At 35.5% G+C, this 19,018-nt stretch overlaps 1 protein-coding gene across 3 annotated transcripts in view; it reads right to left on the bottom strand.

Annotated features, from left to right (window-relative positions):
• Window positions 1-16,852, bottom strand: part of NUP93 (nucleoporin 93) — a 134,590-nt gene extending 117,738 nt beyond the window's left edge. For all 3 annotated transcript variants that reach the window (XM_051979887.1, XM_051979886.1, XM_051979889.1), the window contains exon 1: window positions 16,757-16,852. The gene's annotated coding sequence lies outside the window, so the exon portion shown is untranslated. The remainder of the gene's footprint in view (window positions 1-16,756) is intronic.
• Window positions 16,853-19,018: the final 2,166 nt, after the last annotated feature.

Here is a 19,018-nt window from a genome sequence, read left to right as displayed (position 1 = left end):
TACTGAAAGGTTTCCAGATCACAAATGATACCAGGAATACTTGCTTTAAAAAACAATTGATTAAGATAAGCCAATATCAATGTTGAACAAATTATTATAAAATTTTAATCCTGTTGCACTACCATCCCCATGCAAAACTCTGAATCTAAGAGAAAAAGACACAATAGTATATTCCTAATGGAACTGTGAATTGATCCAAACATTTTAAAACCCTGGAATCAAGCAAAACTATTTACAAAATTGCTCATATCTTTTAACTTAATTATTCCACTAATAGATTTATATTCCGTGGCAATAATAAAAGAACAATCTACAAGGAAATATCAATAGCAGCATTATTTGCAAAAGGAAAAGTCTGACCACTTATTCTAATAACAAATGTGGAAATGGTTGAATAAATAGTGGAATATAAATGTTATGGAATTTTTTTCTCCATTTTTTAAAATTAAAGCTTTTTATTTACAAAACATGTGTATGGGTAATTTTTCAACAGTGATCCTTGCAAAACTTTATGCTCCAAATTTCCCCCTCTCCTAGATGGCAAATAATCTAATACATGTTAATATGTTAAAATATATGTTAAATCCAATATGTATCCATATTTATACTGCTATATTGCTGCATATATGCAGCTATATTGCTGCATAAGAAAAATCAGAACATGAAGGAGGAAAAAAAAAGCTGAGAAAGAAAACAAAATGCAAGCAAGCAACAGAAAGAGTAAAAGTGCTATGTTGTGGTCCACACTCAGTTCCCACAATCCTCTCTCTGGATGTAGATGGCTCTTTTCATAAAGACTACTGAAACTGATCTGAATCATCTCATTGTTGGAAAAAGCCATGTCCATCAGAAGTGACCATCATATAATCTTGTTGCTGTGTATAATGATCTCCTGGTTGTGCTCATTTCACTTTGCATCAGTTCATATAAGTCTCTCCAAGCCTAAAATCGTCCTGCTTCTCGTTTCTTATAGAACAATAATATTTGCTATGCAATGTTAATGACCCATAAGGAACAATATGGAGAATAAGAAGGAATATGAAAACATATGTATGAAAGGATGCAGGGTAAATAAAGCAAAACAAAAAATATATATACACAATTACATAATTACGTAAATCAAGAAAATTTTTAAGTGGCAATAAATCTTAGATCAAAAACAATGCATAAGATGGAAATTAGTAAGACAAACGCCTGCCCTTTCTTTTAACAAATATAAAATTACTCAAGTATAAGGAAGCATGCACTATCACTCTAAATCATTGATCTATATTGCATATTATTGTACTTAGCCATTTTCAGAGATTGTACACTGTGAGGGATCAACTAGGACCATACTGGTTATTTGTAGATATGCTGAAATAAAATTTATCAATTCAGATTTTTTGGGAGAAAGACTTTTCACATATTCCTGTTGTTGACCTTACTGCATTTAAACCATGTAGAATAAAAATTCATTGATATAATAAGTATTACCCTATTAGAAGATAGTGAACAAACAAGATAGTTTAAATAGAAGAGCTTTGTCAAAATATTTTTCTTCCTTCACTTCCTACATTCTGCCTTGCTATTAATGTCCTACTGGACTACATTAGAGAAAATCTTTAAATGCAATGTAATTTTTTTCTGATACTGATAGACCAATGCTAAAAAGTCATGATAATGTCATAAATCCATAAAGGAAAAGTTAGGATTTTTAAAAAGATTAACTTAAAGGGCATAAAGGTAAAGAAGTATGATTCAAAACAAAGCAATAGCTATTAAAAGCTAAAGTAAATGAGCAGAAAAATTTAAAAGTTCCTTATAGTCCAAGTTAGCCTTTAATCCTAAAATGAGTTTTATATAAATACTTTCCATCTAACATTAAATTATGAAAATTTCAAATGTTTGGCTAAACCATCTGTATCTTTGGAAAAATGAGAGACTCTGAAAGTAAAGCATTCCCAGGACAGAACAAATGCAAGAAAGAAACCATTTATTAAGGATTTACCATTTACCATGTGATACCATGTGTCACATTTTTAAGCATTAGAAATACAAATTGAAAAGAGACCATTCCCACTTTGGGGGAGCTCATCCTTTAATTGGAGACTTAAGTAAAAGAAAGTATTGCTGCAGAGCAGATGCAAAATCCTGGAAGTATCACACAAGTTAGAGCAATAAATAATATGTAGGAGTAATAAAAGTGTCAAAGCCCATCCAGAAAAAATAATAATAATAAGAGGGAAGGAGAAGGTAAAGAAAGGAGCACACAGTCAACACTGTGGTGTATATGGTAGCAGGGCAGATAGTATGAACTGAAGGACCTTAGAAGACTGTAAGCAGGGTAGGATTTGAAGGCTTTCCATCTCATCAAAAGAAAGAGTTGTTGATAACCACCTATCTAATCCCTGAAAACATTTAGGCATTTTGGATTATAGAGGAAAGAAGAAACACCAAAGGAACCTCTGAGGCTTCATGCAACATAACCACCCTGGGGAGTGTTCTGGGATGGCTAGAACCAAGGGAAAGATAACATGATGAAATAAAAACAAAGGTGAATAATGCTTTCCAACAGTAGTTTCCAATAACTGTTATTTCCAATGTATGTTACTGACTGAAGGACTTTTTTTCCTCATGGTTTTATGATAGTCAATATCAATTAAGCAATAAGTATTTATTAAGTACTTACTATGTGCCAGGCATTGCGAATACAAAGCCCCAAATGAAACCCTAGAGGAGCTTGAACTCTATCAGGGTGTGTGTGTGTGTGTGTGTGTGTGTGTGTGTGTATAAAGTATATATAAAATAAAACATAAGTTTAAGGGAAGTAACAAGAGGGATGATTAGGAAAGATCTAAGGTAAAGATGCCTAATGTAGTGGTAGAGTAAGCTCAGTAAGTAAGTAAGAGTAAGACCTCAGTTTAAGCTGAGCTTTGACAGAAAATAGAGACTCTAAGAAGCAAAGACAGGATGGGAGTGCACTCCAACCACAACAAAGCTGAACAAAGGCAATGAGATGTGATATGGAGTGTAGTAGGTGAGAAATTGCAATAAAGCCAGTTTAGCATATATAAAGAGAAGTACTGTTTATAATAAGGCTAGAAAGGTAGATTGAAACCTTATCATAAAGGCTTTTAAATGCCTTCTGAAGAGTTATATTTGATTCTAATAATAATAGGGCGCCACTAGAGTTAACTGAGGCCTTAGGGTATTGACATGATCTGACCTGTGCTTTAGCAAAGTCACTTCTGCAACAGTGTGGAGGACATTTTGGAGAAGGGAGATACCTGTAGCCAAGAAACTAATTATGAAGCATGTGCAATAGTCCAAATGAAAGGTGATAAAAGTTTGAATTAGGTTGGTGAACTGTTAAAAGGGGGACAGATGCTAGAGATGTTGTGAAAACAGAACTGACAAAATGTAACTGATGGATATGTAATCATTTCCACTTTCATAATAACAATAATAATGGTTAATATATAGAGCTTAAAGATTTGCAAAGCTCATAGACATATATTCACCTTCTGAATCTAGCTACATACACATTCCATTAACTTCAATAGTAAAAAATAAAAGTGTGAAATTTTCCTTGAAAAGGGAAAGAAATGTAGCAAATATCAGTACCATTTATTCCATTTTGTAAGGAAAGTTCTGAGGAAACAGCATGTACACTTTGTTATACAACTGTTTTTAACTCCTACTACCAGAATGAATAATAAAAGTCTAGACAGTGGAGCATTTGTTTTCATGAATATACAAGTTGAAGAACATAATAAGTTAAAATATTCTACTTTTCAAATATATTTTTCTAAAAAACATAATTGCATTAGATTCATGTCATAAAGCCTGCAGAAACTTTCAAGTAGCCAGCCTATGCAAATCTTTACTTTGGTTGATTTGAGTAAAAGCAATCAATTGACTAATATGACTACCAGGAAAATTAATTATGGATGTATGATCATAACAGGATACTAAAAATAAAAGTGCAGAAGAAAGCTTCCAATTTTATTTAAAGGCTTTCTTCCTTTATCAAAGCCTCCCACAATACTGCCATGTATAGTTTATTTTTTTACTTAAATACTAAATAAAATGGGCACTAACATATACAAAACAACAACAAAAAGAGGAATTGTACGTGAAAATGCAGACCTCTGTTATATACAGCTTGCTTTTCTTTTTAATTATAAAATAAATTCAAGCTGTTGCTTTCAAAGCTGTCTTACTTGTCTGATTCAAAGTACAATTTTAATCTACTTCATGAAATAAGAAATGAAAAAGAAGTCTAACAAAATGTAAGGATTAAACAAAATCAATCTTGACTTATAAGTTTAACTTTTTTTTTTTTAATCATTGCTATGTCTGTCCAAAAGAGAAAAGTCAAGCCTTTCTCTCTATAAATCAAAGTTAAATTGTAGATGGCAATTTAAGAGGAAGGGGATCAAAGGCAAATTTCTCATGTGTTCCATATTATACTAACCTTTTCAAGTGCTCTGGTACATGAAAATTTATAAACAGCATCCTCTTCAAAAATGAAAGAACTATTCACACTGAGGGCAGGGATTGTTTCATTTTCATATTTGTAGTTACAATGCGTTTAAATTGAATTAAAGATTGTACTATAAGACTTAATGGTTAAGTTAATACAGTTAATACTGTTTTGTATAAGCATTCTAGGTTTCGAGATTTCTGAATTTATATTAAATGACTCTGAGCTGGCAAGTAATGAAGAATACAGGAAAATTCATGGTGATTTCTACATAGTCAATTTTACACTAGATTTTACACTTGTTAAATGACACCAAGAACTTTAGATGCTACTTCATGTTAACATCCCATGTCAAACAATACTCCAACATTTAACTGGGCTCCAGTATTTTTATAAAAGAAATTCCTATATTTTATGTGTGATAAACTGAATTAAAGATAAAATTGCAAAAAGGTAAAATTTCATTAGAAATTATTTGAAATCACTTAATATTAAAAAGACTTAATTATAAAAACTGTAATTATTTCTACTTTCTGAATATAGCCATGTTCAATATTTAATCAGGCCACAAGATTCAAATTGCATAGTACACTCAATTATCTTTTAAATCAGTAGTTACCAAAATGTAATTCCCAGCAAAAATCCCAGTATTTAAGGTAGTCTAGTCTCTTACATCCATTAAATGAAAAGGTTAAATTTTCTACATTTTGTATGAATGATTTATTTAATTGTGATGGTTCTCATTGGTGTTTCATTATTTTTAAAGAAAAACTGCACAAAGGATTTATTGTACTGAAGACTTCATGCCCAGACCCCAGCTAACAAAAAGATTCAAACAGGTGTCAATACACTATGATTTATGTCAACTGACAAATGATTATGGCATGTGAGACTAAAGGTTACAACTCCATATTTTATCTAACAGAAAGAAGGTGGTCCTGAAGGTTACTACCACCACAGCACCAGGGGAAAAAAGCAAAAGAAGCTTCACAGCCTTCCAGATTAGTAGTAACCTTAAAAACATTTTTTATTTTGTTTAAGAAAAAAAGAAAAGAAAAGAAAAGAAAAAAGTATTTAAAGTGAAGATTTATGGGGCTTCTTTAAAAGTAGGCTTTACCAGATACTAGTTATGTAAATGATCTACTGACCTAATTCAATGGACTCTTATAGGGAATGTTTTCTGTTTAAGGTGAGGCATTTTTTTTATCCCAATAGGAAAATCCTAAAAGTTGTTTTAAAAATTGTATTCAAATTATTTCTGTTTCCTTCTTATTCCCTTGAGAGTCACTCAAGAAATGCAAAGGACCTAGAGAGATCAAAAAAGGGGAAAGACTAGCTTTCTTTTTTTTTTTTGTATGTAATGGGAACAGACTGGTTTCAACTGAACGCACCACTATGAATCCTCTCGCTGAGGGATTCCTATATATCCAAAAAATACTCATTATTATTATGTGAATTTACTCCATATCTCATTTCCCATTTTTCCCACCCAAATCATCTAATCTATATTCCAACATATGTACATAATAGACAATATGTTTGGGATGCTATCAATAAAAGTAAATTTTATATCATCTAAAAAAGCTATTTCATCTTCTTGACAAAACTCTTCCCTTGCTCAGTTTTAAAAAATGTTCCAAATGTGAAAATCACATGCAAGTATATTTTAGTCATCATTACAAGACTATCAATTTAATTATAATTAACATATAGTAATAGCACTTTAAGATTTCTAAACCATCTAACATCTATTAATTCATTTGAGCCTGATGACTATTCTAATGTCCATCTTATGGATCAATTTTTGGCATTTCAAAAATTTTGTCCTTAGTTAATATCTGATATAATAACTGACAGCATAAAGTCCAACTCAAATAATGATTTTTCTATTATGACAAGAGACATGGCATCATATAAACCAAAATAATAATAATAAAAAAGTAACAAAGTTTATGCTATACTTCCATTTCATGATGTAGTAAAAACAACAACAAAATATTGGACAAAAAATGAAGAAAGCTAGGTTTTAGTCTCAGCTCCACCAATGACTAGCTGTGGAACCTTGATCAAGCTCACATTAATTCTCTTGGGGTTATTCCCTAATTATAAAATGAGAGGAGTTGAACTAAGTAATTGCTAAGCTCTAACATTTTATGAATAAAGAAAATTTTATTTCTATCAAACTACAGGACCATATCTGCTGACATCCAAACAGTCCCATTTTAGTAATTAAAGTTAGCTGACTTATCTACATGAAATAGATAATCTCTATGGTCCCACCCTGCTGCAGGTGTACACTGCCATATGGTAAAAAAGAAAAAAATATATTTTAGTAAGCATCTATTATCTCCAAATGCAAGATGATGAGCATCTATAATCTCCAAATAATCAAGAGGTAAAGAGGGAACACTGAAAAATTGTTCTGTTGTTGGATAATTATGGTCTAAGACATGAGGCTAAAGAAAACTGGCTCTAATCATTGTTTAATATATGTAGATATCTAAAGAAAAACAAAGATCTATAAATATACATATATTACACAAATACACATATATAACATATACTATATAATATGCTATAATAACTCTAATATGTTTTATGATTCTTTGTAGTCATTATATAATAGACTACTAAGATTTACAGGAATGTACTAAACTTGGAAATGGAAGATGTTGGCTATATTAAAAGAGCGCTAATGTAATCTCTGAAGAACTAAGGAAAAGATTAAAATCTACATCTTAATAGTTTTGCTATTAGCTTTGCTTCACATCTTAAATACATAAAGCTTATTTCAAAATTTCAAAATAAATTCTGGGGAACATTCAGTTTGCAGCTCTGGGAATATATTTATTTAAGTCACTTTTACTCAAAGCTTCTAGATCGTTTCCTTCGTAAACTCAGATATTTTATTACATGCATTTAAAAACATTATTCTGAGAAGGGGGCCATAAGGTTCATCACACTACCAAATGGGTCCATGACACATAAGTTAAGAAGCCTTAGAAGTAATTTTCAACTCACTCACTGTCTCTGGCACATTTGTATGGCTTATTTATTAAGGGCATACTTGTTGAACCCTAAACTAAGTCCCCAGGGATTTAAATATGACATAATCTGTGCCTTCAAGAAGTTTATAACTGTATTCCTCTGGATCTCACCATCATGTCCAAGAAACCTTAGGTATCCTGCACAATCCCGTCAGTCCTAGAATTTACATCTGTAAAGGGGCAGTATTGTTTTCCCTCAGACTGGAAAGGATAGAGAAGGAATGAACTCCCATTTAAGGAAAGCATCAAATCAGCCATCTTTTCATTTTCCATGTGGCTTCAACATTCCTCTGAACTTTATCATCACACAACCCCAACACAAGATACACTCTTCTCTTCTTTTGTGTGTTATTTTTTCCCCATTAGATTGTAAACCCATTGAGGGCAGGGACTTTCTTTTTCACTTTTTTTTATTTTCAGCATTTAATACAGTGTCTGGCACATAATAGACACTTCATAAATGTATACTGACTATTTTATCTAAGTGCACTGTAGAGGTGCAAAACTAAGTACCAAGTCTGAAGGGAAAAGGAAGAGGGTGAAATCATGGAAAGGCACAGGTTTTGATTGGGGTTTAAAAGAAAGGTAGAAGAAATTCAATGGAAAAGAAGGGGGGAAACATTCTAGACATACAGAACAATTCAATTTAAGGAGTTTTTAATCAAGCATTTTATTAGATGATAAGTTCTAGGATAGGTGGTAGAAACACAAATACACAAAAAAATATGTCTTTCCCTTTTTGGGAATGGAGAAATATATTAAATAAGTAAACAGAAAATAGATAAGAAATAACACAAATTGGTGGAAGAAAGGGAAAGAAGAGACATTAATTGGAGTCAAAAAATCTGAACTGGGTCTTAAAGGGAGTCAAGATCCCCAAAAGACAGAACTGAGTAGGAAGAGCATTTCTGGCATGGAAGATAACCTTGCAAAGGTCCTCTGATGGCATATGGAGAATCATGTGTGAATAACAGCATATAGGACAGTTTGGTTAAAGGTGAATGAAAGCAATGTGTAATCAGCCTGGAAAAATAGGATAGTCCCATATTGTGACTGACTTCAAATGCCAAACAGGGAAAGCTGTATTTTAGTTTAGAAGCAAAGCATTTTAACCTGAGATATATGGTTATCCAAGCAGATTCTTCCAGATTGGTGAAGGGTTCTGAATTTTTATGGACAATGTAAAGCTATCTCAGATTTTTAAGCAATCTTTAAGAAGAAAGATAGCAGCAAAATGAAAGCTGGATGAGAGGTAAGACAACAAGGATAGGAAGACCTATAAGGTTACTACATTAGGCTAGGGAGGTAATAATAAAGACCTAACTCATATGTCATTCCAAGTCTTATTCTTTTTTTTTCTTCAAAAGATCTCTCTTAAAATCCTCAGTCTATTAGGATGGAAAATACCACACACATCCAGAGAGAGAACTATGGAGACTGAATCATAGTATTTTCACCTTTTTTTGTTTGTTTTCTTTCTCATGGTTTTTTTCCCTTTTGGTCTAATTTTCTTGCACAACATGACAAATATGGAAATATGTTTAAAAGGATTGTATATATTTAACCAATATCAGATTGCTTGCTATCTTGGGGAGGGAAGAGGTAAGGAACAGAGGGAGAAAAGTTTGGAACACAGTCTTATAAAAATGAATGCTACATGTATTTGGAAAAATAAAATACCACTGAGAAAAGATGGGGGAAGGGAGGAATTCTCTGTCTAGATTCTCAACAATTCACACTTGAATTAAACTAGCCTCTTTCCCTTACAGTCTCACTATTTCAATTCAACAACAAATTCAGGATAGTATATTGGAAAGAATACTGCATTTGGAATTTAAAGATATGGGATCAAAGTGCAAGTCATTTAAACTCTCTGCACCTGAGTTTTTCTACCTATACAATGCTCTTTACCGAATTTTTTTTTAAACTGATAATCTTATAATCCTTATAATCTGTTGTATTTCATTTTATGCATTAAAAACATTATTCTGAGGAGTCCATAGAAGTCAACAGTCAATAGGTTCATGACACCAAAAAAGGCAAAGAACCTGGATTTTATGGCCTCCTAAGTCTCTTTTCCACAAGTATGGGTCTAAGAATGTGATTCAAGTATCAAAACTCCAGTGGCTCCCTTTAGGATCAAATATGAATTCCTCTGGCTTTTAAACAATTTGGTCCCCGACTTACTTTTCCAGCCTTTCTTTACATACACACTGTTCTCCATTTTGCCCTCTGAAGTCTAGCCAGATTAGCCTTTGTGCTGTTCCTCCCATATAACATTTCATCGCCTGTCCAGATGTTTTTATATTGGCTGTCCCGCATGCCTGGAATGACTTCTCTCTTTACTTCCATATCTTAGAAATTCAAACCAAAAGCCATCTTCTCCATAATGTCTTTCCAGATTCCTCCAGCTGTCAGTGCCTCCTTCTGAAAACGGTTTTGTATTTATCATGTATATATTTCTATATACTTATAGAGAGATAGCACCTTCCTTGATAGACTATAAGCTCCTTGAGAACACAGACTGTTTCAGTTTGTCTTTGTATACCCAGTGTCTAGCACAATGCCTGGTACACAGTGGGTATTTAATAAATGTATGTTAATTGTTTAATAGAAAGGAGAAGGAAATAAGGTTGAAAAGATAAGATATTTAACTGCAAAATTGGGCTTTGGGCACCAACTTTCCCCAGATATAGAACTGCCTACTCCTGGAAGAAGCAGAGACTTAAGGGAGAAAAATTAAGTGGCATTATAATAGGTTAGGACAGAGGGGAAAAAAGCTTAAATTAGGTCTCTAATAGGATAGGGGATGGGAAGAAAAGGATATATATGAGAGATAATGTATGTAGAAAGGACAAGATTTAACAATTGATCAAATATATGGAGTGAAGGAGAGTAAGACATAGTTATTTTTTGGCCCAAGTAGTTCTCAGGACCTTTGTTTAACCAGTCAGTCAATAAAGCATTTAAGCACTTAATGTATGCCTGGCACCATTCTTAAGTGATAGGTATACAAAAATACTGTCCCTGCCCTCAAGAATATCACATTTTAATGGGAAAGTCAATGTGCAACAGACTATACATATAAGACAAAGGTTGTTGTCATCCAACCCTTTGTTACCTCATCTTGAACTTTTATTGGGAGAGATGCTGGGGGTTTGCCATTTTGTTCTTCAACTCATTTTACAGATGAAGAACTGAAGCAAACAAGGTTAAGTGGCTTGCCCAAAGTCATACAACTAAGTGTCTTGGATTTTATTAAATCCCATGAAGCTGGAGTCTGATTCTAAACCTAATGTTCTATCCACTATATTATCTAGCTGCCTAAACAACACATACAGGACAGAGAGAGCAGGGAAGACTGCAACATGGTGAAAGACATACTGTAAAAGGTAGGATATGAGTTAAATAAACATTTGTCAAATGAATGTCTTTGTCTTCTTAAAGTGTAATCTGACTTTAGAAACCCTGAATCTGCCATATTTCAACTGCATTCCTTCTCATTCCAAATTCTAATAATGCCAAGATCATAGTAAACAGTTAATAAGAAATGTGGTTAGGTCAGGGGAGAGACAGAAATTCAAACCAAAAGCCATCTTCTCCATAATGTCTTTCCGGGACACACTCATCTTCACCCCACTTGTCCAATAAATTACCATATTTTGCCAATCTCTTTAGCTTAAATTGAGTTGACCAAAATTTTCAGGTATGAACATTTAGAATGTGGTCAAGACACTTACTCTTACATTGTTACTATTTATTTATAGATTGTTGTATTGATAAATATTGTATTGTAATGATAAATAATAAAATGTACATCAAGCATTTTGTAAATTTCAAAAGTATTAGATAAAGTTACTTATTACCTGATAGGTAAAGTATGACAAACACAAAAGTCCAAGATACTTTTTTTTTTAAAAATCACGGAGGAAGCCTTAAGACAGGGAGTTGACCATTTTCATTCTAAACACAACCAATCAAGAAACATTTAACAAGTATTTACTATATGCCAGATACTAAAGATATAAAAATAAAAATAAGACAAACCCTGTCCCTGAGGAACTTATATTCTATTACATTCAAATTATTTGATGATGCAAACATGAACTGATTTTCCTGAAAAGACCAATATATAAAAATTAAAACCACTTACATGGGAGTATCAAGCTTTAATTTATATCATCGATCTTAATTTTCACAGAAATTATTTAGATAGGACACTTAATATTACACCCCATTTTACAGATGAGCAAACTGAGGCTCAAAGATGACTTATTTAAAACACAGAGAAAGTTGTTCCTCAAACCAGGAATAGAGCATTGTACTGCTTATTCCTGTTCCAGTGTTGTTTCTACAACGTGATACTTTGCTCTCTCCAGGTCATAATTTACATTAATTATGGGTGTCCCCCAAGACTTTGCTTTTTTTTTCTCTTTATACTTAGAATTCTTAATACGACATGCAAGAAACTACAGATTTCAAGGTATCTTTGAACTTAAAAGAAAAAATTCTATATCTTTAATTTTCATTGATCTCCAACTGAAAGATAGTCTTCCTTCATTATGAATTTGAAAAAAAAAATTCTAGGTAGAGATTCACAGGCTTTATCAGACTGTCAAAGAGATCCATGACACAAAAAAGTTAGGAACCTCTATTCTAAATTACTTTGCTAGGTGATTTCATCAGCCTTTATGGCTTCAATTATCACTTCTACACAGATCTTTTCCAGATCCAGACCAGATCTCTCACCAATTGTCTTTTAGACATCTCAAACTTAATGTCCCATAAGCATCTCAAATTCAATATGTCCAAAACAGAATTCATTATCTTCCTGCCAAAATCTTCCCCTCTTCCCATTACTGTCAAGATTACCACTATCCTCCCAGTCACCTAGACTTGCAAACAAGGTATCATTCCCGATATCTCATTCTCATTTCCCAAATCCAATCTGTTGTCAAGGCCTATTAACTACTTTCACAATATCTCTCATATATGTGTCCTCTCCTCTGGCACTGACCCCATCCTGATGAAGGTCTTTATTACTTCACACCTGGACTATTGTAATAGCCTTCAAATTGATAATCCTACATCAAGTGCCTCTCCACTACAATTCATCTTCTAGTTCCCAAAGTGATTTTCCTAAAACATGGGTTTGATTGTTTTACTCTTCTGTTGAATAAATGCTAATAGCAACCAATAGGTTGAAAATACCCTGAGAATCAAATATAAAATCCTGTTTAGCATTTAAAGTCCTTCACAATCTGTTTCTTTCCTATCTGTCCAGTCTTCTTACATTTTAGTCCTATCAATCCAGTTACACTAACCTACTTAACTGTTCTTCATACATGATATTCTATTTCAGCTGTATGCATTTGCACTAGCTGACTCCCTTGCTTGGAATGCTCTTTCCCTCCCCACTTTCTATCATTGGTTTCCTTCAAGATTCATCTCAAATTCCAATTTCTACAAGAAATTTCTTTCTTACTTCTGTTTTTCCCTCATTACTACTGCTTTCTTTCTGTAATTATTTTCCAGTGTTAATGTTTTGAAGCATCACAGCTATTTACAAATTGTTTCCCTCATCAGAAACTAAGTTTTGTGAGAGCAGGAACCATGTTTTTGCAATTTTCCCAGTGCTTGGTTGGTTATTGTCCTTCATTCTCGAAGAGGACTAAAATGACATCACTAGGTTAGAGGTGAGTTGCTGTGTGTCTGATTGTGGCTGATCAGACCAATAACAACTTGGAGTGCTCTGCCACAGATCAGGCACAAATAGCCCATTATGAACATTTGAGGTAACTTTTCTATTGCACATCTCATGTTTCTTTTGAGCTAATTCAATTCTGCTTTGCTCCTAGAGCACAGCACCGTCTCTGATGAGGGAACGTTATGCCAGGTGGTTCTATGCCAGTGTCTCCCATGTATAATCAATTCTAGAGTTCTTAACTTGAGAGTGTCCCTGTATTGCTTTTTCTGTGAGTATTTGCCCTGGATGAGTTTTCCATAAATGCTAAATGAAAGATGAGAACTCCACAGGGTGTACCAGCAGGATAGTTTACCCACCTCTAAGAAGGTAGCATTCAATTCCATCAAAAGTAAAGTAAAATGGGAACTTAGAGAGATGCAGGATTCTTGGCTTAGTAAAAAGACAGATGAAATTCAGTTTTATGCTGATAGCAAAAAAATTCAAAGAATTTTTATGATGCACCAAAGGCTATTTATAGACCAAACACCTCCACTGCATCTCAACTACTCAAAACTGATAGTGTCACAGTGATTGGTGATAAGGACATGATCCTAGAGAGATGGGCTGAACACTTCCATAGTGTCCATCATCAATCAATGTTGAAGCTATTGACTGTTTACTTCAAGTTGAAATCAATCGCTCTCTAGCTGAAGCTGCAACAGAAGAAGAGGTTTTGAATGCCATTAGGCTACTTTCGTGTGGCAAAGTACTGGGTGCTGATTCTATTCCAGCTGAGATTTATAAGGTGGGGGGGAGGGGCCATTGGTCATACAAAAACTGACTGAACATTTTTCCTTCAGTGCTTAGCAGAATTTCTGTCACTGCATCTCACTTTCTATATCCAATCTGTTGCCAAGGCTTGTTAACATCTCTCCAATATACCTCACCCCTCCACCCCCCATTTCTTTCTTATAACATAACTACCACTTTGGTAGAATTGGATTGGTTGGATTACTGCAGTAGCTTGATGGTGGCTCTACCTGTCTCAAGTCTCTCCTTACTCCAATCCATGCTCCATTCAGGTACTAATTTTCTATAAGCACAGGTCTAATCATATCACACTCCGGGCCCTAATCAATGAATTCCAGGTGGCTTTCCACTTGCCTCCAGATTCAAATAAAAAATGCAGTTTGACATTCATTAACCTATCCCTAGTCTACATTTCCAGCCTGCTTATTACCTAGTTTTATGGGAGATACTGACATAGGACTGATCAGTATTCTGTGCCCACGTCAAAGGCACTATGCTCTACTGAGCAAAGCAGAATTTCAGCAGTTCACAAAACAACAACAACAACAACAAAAAAAAAAAATGAAATGCACAAATTTAGGGAATTCTCTACTCCAAATGTTCATATGGAGTGGACTATTTGTGTCCAACTTGTGGTAAAGCTTTCTGAGCTCCTATTAGTCTGATCAGCCCAAGTCTAAAATACTGTATCTTGACCCCAACATAAAGATGTCATTTTGATCTTTCAAGCAGGAAGGACAATTACATCTATTCCCTTACACACACTCTTTGATTCACAACCACTGAACTGCTGGGATATTGCATAAAAAAGTCACTGCAACTCTTGGCTTCAGGCATTTTATCTGGATGTCCTCCTTACTTGAACATTTTCCTCTTGTCCAATTAATGACCTCCTTGGATTCCTTTAAGTTTCAAATAAAACCACACCTCCAAAAGAAAACCTTCTCCAATCCCTCTTAATTCTAGTATCTTTCCTCTATTAACTATTTCTTATTTATCTTGCATATAATTTGCTTTGTAGATATTTATTTGTACATTGTCTTGTTCATTAGAATGTAAGCTCTAAAGCCTGAATGCATTGGGAGGGAGGGAGAGGAGGCCCACCACCTTAAGTTTTGTTCTTGAAATCAAGCTATCTTTTCTTTCCTTAGGCTCCTTTATCAGGCTGGGAATGTGCTGTTCATTTCCCCATCCTACCACTTTGTGTAGGATAGTCCCATGCCAAGAAAGAGTTAGATTCACAATTGGCCTCCACTGTTTTCTATTTTCCTCCAAGATTTCAAGACTTCAAGTCCTGTCACCTTTTTTCTTGTCACTAAGTTTTCTCGCTCAGGCAGGCCTGCTTTTCTGCTTGATCTCTTGAGAGGAGAGGAATATATTACTTATAGCAATACTCTTCTGTAAAGTAACCCTGGCCTCCTCACAATTGTTAAAAAGGGAAGAACATTCCCTGGGTGAATATGTGTGTGTGTTTTTAACCTTTTGATTCCTAACTGTACAGAAGAGCTTTTGGAATGGGTAAGAGGTAGAGGATTGCGTGGGCATATCCTTTTCTATTTGTTTAAAACAAACAGTTCTCCTCAGCAAGCTTAAAATTACCTTGTGGCCAAGGTATATTTTTGTCTAATTCATCAGTTTCTTTTTTGTCTGGTAGGGTCATTACCTATTACACAGTAGACATAATAAGCTGACTGACTGGAACACAGGGCACTAACTAAATGATCTTCCTGATAACTAGGAGATCATGGCCAAATCATTTCCTTCCACTGACTGTTTCTCCATCCATAAAAGAAGGGGGAGGCAGCATGGTACAGTGGAAAGAACCTTAGATTTGTAATCAGAGGAATTGGTTTAGAATCTCAGCTTGTCTCATCACAAACTTCAGTCTCAATGTCCTCATTTGTAAAATGAGGTGGTAAGGTATATTAAATTACCTGCTGTCTAGCGAAGGGGATAGGGAAGGAAAAAAAAATTTGGAACACAAGGTTTTGCCAGGGTGAATGTTGAAAACTATCTTTGCATATATTTTGAAAATAAAAAACCATTATTTAAAAACAAATGAGACAGTTATTCCATATGACCTTGGAGGTCCAAGACCCGACGCCTAGAATGCCTCTAAAGCAGTTTCCTGATTTAATTTCCATGATTTCTGGAATGCTTCAGGTAGAAGCTGCCTAGCCTTTGCATCCAGGTATCTGGAGGAAGGAGAGAAAGAAAGGCAAAGTCGCTGGCAGCCTTGAAGCCTCCTGTGCTCAATTCCATACAGAGTCTTTCTCTATATGGGAGGGAGGCAAAGTAAAGCCTCACAGGAGCGTAGGAAGTTGGGGCTTCCAGGGAGCTGGTCTCCGTAATAAAATGGAGCGGTGGGTGGGAGGGCAGAGGCCTGAATGACAGGAGGGGACCAATAGGCCGCCGTACGCTCTCCTGGGGTGTTACGCGCTATCCCGGAGCACCAAGGCTCAATGGGGTACCCAGTCCAGCCATAAGCGGGGAAGGCCAGGCACGTTACCCCAATTAGGCATGGGAGGCCCAGGAGAAGACTGACGGGGATATGACGGTCCGGGGCGACCCCAGCCCCAGGCGGAGCGGAGAGGTCCCGGCGCGAGCGGGAGCCCCCAGTCAGGGCCGGGCGCGGTAGAATGCCTCAGGAACGCTATTTCCGGTAGAACGCAAAGGCAGGCACGGCCCGGGACAGGAGCCGGCGGCAGCCCAGGATGGAGGACTGGCGGGCGAAGGCTTCCTTACCTGGCCCTGGAGCTGCCACCACCGCCGCTGCCGCCGGAGCCGGCTCGCAGGAGGAGCAGGAACGAGGCCGAAGGGAGCTGCTGCTTCTCGCGCCGCTCACCGGAGCTTCCTGATTGGCGGAGAGGAGCCTCCCCCAGCAGCCTCCGCGCAGACTCGCCTCCAAATTAACTTTATTGGAAGAAAGCGCTCAGGGACAAGGAACACGCGGCGCGAATAGCTGCGCCTGGAGGAGCAGGCCTCTAACCGGCCGCTCTTCACCAGAAGGCCTAGGGAGAGTTGGTTATAGAGAGAATTTCTCTTGAGGTACGAGCTGGTCCAGACAGCCTCCCTAAGCCCTTGAGAGTCTGTTTTCTGGCCTTTATGCTCTCGATACAACTAAAGATCCCGTTGCCATTTTTGACTGCCATTCCCTTCTGTGGGCGTACCCTGAGCTTGCAGTCTGTCCAGGTTCCTAGACCTATAGCCAAGCCTCCCCATTTTGCATTATGTTAATGAGCAGTAATAATAACGATCATAATAACTAGTAATAACTATAATAATTACATAGTATTTTTATGATTTACAAATAACATACGTAAGTATGTTATCTCTTTGTATTCTTATAATGATTCTATTGAACAAACATTAAGTGCCAAATTTGGTGCTAAGCTCTGGAGATACAAAAAGAGGCAAATGACTGTCCCTGCCCCCGTGGAGCTTAGAATCGGATAGGGGAAATGACATGCAAACAAATAGACGCAACAAATTGCATATAGGATAAATAGGAAGTAATTAATGCGAGAAAGACAATGGAATTAAGTTATTAATAATAATAATACTGTTTCTTCAAGGAAGGCATTATTATCTCCATTTTACAGATGAGGAAATTGAGACAAAAGGGCATTAGATGACTTGCTCAGGGGCACGCAGTAAATATCCGAAGAGAAATTTAAACTGTCTTCCTGACTTTAATTAAGTTCAGCATCCTGTGCACTATCCCACCCAGCTATCTGACTTTAAAACAACTTTGCACTATGTAGTACTTTACATTTATTCCTAGGATGTTTCAAATAATGAGATCCGGCTTAACATTCTGGACCATCAAGACTTATCTTTTTGGAACCTATCATCAAAAGTGTCCGAAATCGATATCATCTGCAAATTTGATGTTTATATTTATTATAGCAACTAAGTGGAGCAGTGATTAGAGCACTGGCCTGGACTCCTGATCTATGTTTAAATTCACTTATAAGCTGAGTGATCCTGGGCAAATCACTGCATCAGTTTTTTCAGTTGTAAAATTGTACCTATTTCCCAGGTTGTGAGAATTAAATGAAATAATGTTTGTCAAGTTTTTAGCACAGTCCCTGTCACATAATAGCCTCTTAATATATTCTTATTTCCTTTCTTCCTTGTGCCTTTTTCCAAGTTTGAGTAAAAGAGACTGAGGAATCCTTTGCCTTTGGTAGGCCATGGGAAAAATCCCATTTTTCCTCCACGTGAACATCAACCCATTAATGACTACTTTTCGGATCCATTCTTTCACCTATTTCTAAATCCCTAATACATGCTATCATCCAGCCCCTATCTTTCCTTTACAAGGAGAAGGTGGGAGACTTTGTTAAAAATTTTGTGAAACTTAAATAAACTATGTCTATGGCATTTTCCTGAATTTGAAGGAACAGAATAGAGCTTGTGCCAATAAGGCTCTTCTTCACTGAGATGACCCCAATTTACATAGAAATTTCAGTTTGTCTATAGGAAGCCCACACTTGTAATGGATGATTAAAAATTAAAGATTGGCTTTAGGCAAAAATATGGTGATAATAAAATGCTGGATTTAGGGCTGTCATTTGTTTCTTGGTGTTTCATTTAGTTAAGAAAACAGTTAAACATCCTTAATATCCTAAGGCATTTTAGCTTTGTAACCTATGGGGCTCTGGGTGGAACTGCTTGACATTCCTTTTCTATTAATAGATTATGTTCAATCTTGAGGAACTTCAGTCTATTAAAAATTAATATGCTATCCTTTGACCTAACAAAGGATACTACTAGACAAGAATCCCAAAAGAGACTTTAAAAAAAAGAAAAGAACCTATATGTACAAAAATATTTATAGCAACTTCCTTCTCAGAGCAAAAAAAAAAAAAAAAAAGGAAATTGAGGGGATACCCATCAATTGGGCATTGCTGAATAAGTTGTGAAGTATTATTTATTGCTCTTTGGGAAACGATGAGCAGGATGCTCTCAGAAAAAAAATCTGGAAAGTCCATGAACTCAAAC

Source organism: Antechinus flavipes, chromosome 2 (assembly GCF_016432865.1).
Source record: "Antechinus flavipes isolate AdamAnt ecotype Samford, QLD, Australia chromosome 2, AdamAnt_v2, whole genome shotgun sequence".
Taxonomy (NCBI): Eukaryota; Metazoa; Chordata; class Mammalia; order Dasyuromorphia; family Dasyuridae; genus Antechinus; species Antechinus flavipes.
Note: the sequence above shows the minus strand (reverse complement) of the source record. Positions and strands in the feature narration are given on the sequence as shown.